This window comes from Corvus hawaiiensis, chromosome 1 (genome assembly GCF_020740725.1).
Source record: "Corvus hawaiiensis isolate bCorHaw1 chromosome 1, bCorHaw1.pri.cur, whole genome shotgun sequence".
Classification (NCBI taxonomy): Eukaryota; Metazoa; Chordata; class Aves; order Passeriformes; family Corvidae; genus Corvus; species Corvus hawaiiensis.
The window spans coordinates 6,756,193-6,759,280 of record NC_063213.1 but is presented as its reverse complement, the minus strand read 5'-3'; positions in this window follow the sequence as shown (position 1 = coordinate 6,759,280).

Genomic DNA, 3,088 nt, shown 5'->3' with positions numbered 1-3,088 from the left:
ACACACTGGCTGCTAAGGTAGTGTCTAAGAGGCAGTCCCTAGGAAAAGGTTAGGAAAAAGCACACAGAAATTAAGTGACCTGCCTGAAGGGATGCAGCATGGGCAAGACTGACATAGGAAGTGGCTATAATAAATGGAAAAGAATATAAAGTATTACAGGATCAAAAACGCCAATGAGAAATCTTTTCCTCTGACTTTGGATCAGACCCTGGATATTGACAGAGGAATCATAAGAAGTGAAACAGCAAGAACAAAAGTGACGACAAAAGCAAGACATGAATACATATCCTTTTGATTCTTTCTTCCATCGTGTACGTTAGCTTGCAGAAAAGAAACCCAAGAAGCTGGAAAGTTATACGGACACTCCCCTTTGCTACTCTGTGTTTTTCTTTACCTTTTGCAAAACTGCTCTTGCTAGGGACCAGTGGATGAAAGTGAGGTAAGTGGCTATTTCACAGTTTTACCTGAGCTTTCATCTCTGTAACTATCTGACAGCACCACACAGCACTTCTTAATATCATGCAACACACTTTCCATTAGGCTGGAGGCTGCATCTCTCTGCTCAGTATCCCTGGTGGTTTTTAATAAGGTTTTTGCTTGTTCCATCTCTAACACTTGTTTGGCAAAACAGCAATTTTTCCAGATGAGAGAGAATCCCGTGATCATAAAGAATGAATTATTTACAGAAACATCAGTACTCCAGTACACGTCAAGACTTCACTAATTGCAGTTAATTGAAAGTACCACACTGAACATATGCACAATGCTCTTCAGGTTCATAAAAGCTTCAAGTGTTTTTAAATACTACTGAAAAAAAAGGGAAAGGCTCAAAAGATTGTTAGCAAGAAACAATACCTTCCAGTTCTAGAGCACTGACTCAAATCAAGCCAAAGTTAATCAAAGATAGAACACATCATCTGCTAACTGGCTGAGGGGGGGGCAAGGTAATCCCTTTTTCTAATGGGCACACAGTACCATAAACCTTCAACAGAGCCAAAAGCACCAGTTACAGCTATGCAGATCATACTGAACTTCCTGCAGTTTAGCTTACCTGTGCTCTGCCTCCATGCAGTCCCTCCACTGAAGCCATGCTGTTGATGAGATCTTTGAAGAGCTTTTAAACAGATATTCAAGGCATTCTACAAGCCAATTTAAAAAACCCAAACAAACCCAAAGCAAACAAACAAACCAGAGGAACCAACTTCACAAGACTGATTTAGAAAGCAGCAGCAAAGCCCAAGATCAATTTAAGTTCCAGGTTCACTGTGCTATTCATGAACTTGCAGTTCCACCAAGCATGGTGAAGCACTAACAGATCATTGTGCTCAGGAAAGCAGTGGTGGGGCGAAGCTGCCTGAAGGTTAATACTTCCAATCATCTCACAAAAGTGTCTTGACATCGCCAGGGACAAAAAAGGATCACAACCCCTCCAACAACAGCTGTAAGAGCAGCGAACCTTTACCCTCACCAGGTTCCAGGAATGTATTATGTTTAGAGAGAGAGCACTCCTTATGAAATAAATCATGCTGTGCAGAAGCCCACTAGGAACTGTTGGTGTGTAAGTCCCTGGAAGCGGACTAGGTACCTGCTGGCCCTTGTTTACAAGTCTTGAGTTCAATTCCTTCCTCTGTCCAAAAGGATTCAAAGCTAAACCACATGCTTCTTTCTTACGTCAGCACCCAAAATACAAGGGGATCATTTTCAGTGTCATTGTGGCTTTTCACTATGTGCAAAAAATCCATAAAATGTAACTGAAAAGGCAAACTTACTTGCCCTCAAACTCAAATTATCCCAACAGCATAAAGACGGAAGGGGGGGCTGATAACTCACATTTGCATTGGTCCCCTGACAAATCTCACCTTGGATTTTTTTCAGCACAATGACTGCTTTAGACTCAACATGGTCTGTAGTGTGGCAAGCAGTTTAGGCTTCAAAAAAGTTGAAGAATAGGGAAATTCATCTTCAGATCATTCAAACATCCTTAACATTCTTACTATCTATATTTTTAATGAAGAGCAAACATGAGCCCATTTCCCCATTTGTTTTCAACGCAAGTCTTGCTCACTTTCTACAAGCTTTTTTTCCCCCCCCAAATGAAACGGATGCCCATGCCTTATGTCAGAAGTTTTTAGCAAAAGATTACCCACCTCCTGCAAATTTCAAGATACCTTAATGCCTGGCTAGAGCTGTTTGCAAGCCACGTGTAACATCCCATGCTACTTGCCCAGCATTCCCTATTTTGTAGCACCACGTGAGTGTGCTGGGGCCTCAGCAACCACTTTCTCAATGCACCAAATGTGTGAAATCTTCCTCTAAAGCCCAACTCCAGCCACGTTTTGCTCTTGGCTCTGGATTCTGCTGTACAGGCCAAAATCCTAAGTAGGCAGCAGTGCAGTGACAAACTCGAAATGTAGATTTTAAACACAGACAAGCTGATGTACCACTGGAACAAGCTGCAACAGTACACATTGTAATAGAATATGCATTTCTTTCTTAGTGAGAGGATTCAGCAAATTATGCTTCAATGCTTTTCCCCTGAGTGCTGAGCTTTAAGTTCAAAAGCATTCAGAAGCAGGCTTGAGTCCTGCAGTCTCATTTTGTTTAATTTCTAACTTAAGCTGAACAAATAATTGGTTCGTCTCAATCCCTCCATGCCAGCTAAAATCAAATTGATTTGTCTTACAAAATTCTTACTGGGCTACACAAACTGTACAAAACCTCTGCTGACACAGGTAGGACAAGTATCAGCAAGGACAGAGGAAGCAGGATTTCCTACTCTGTTAAGATTTAAGCCATAGAACAAAAGCTGTGCCCATAACACAAAAACATGCACCCACAACAAGGTAGTTAAGCCCTGGAACAGGATGCCCAGGTGTTCAGGAACCTCCATGCACAGAAACTTGACTGGCCCTGAGCAAACAGAGGTGATTTTGAAGTGAGCCCTGCACTACACAAGAGTCTGGACCAGAAATCTCCAGAGGTCCCTTCACATTCAGTGTATGTGATCCCACAGACACTGACATATAAATGCCAAACCAACCTCATGAGATGAAGTGGGGGAGTAAATCAGGACAACCACAAACATTAA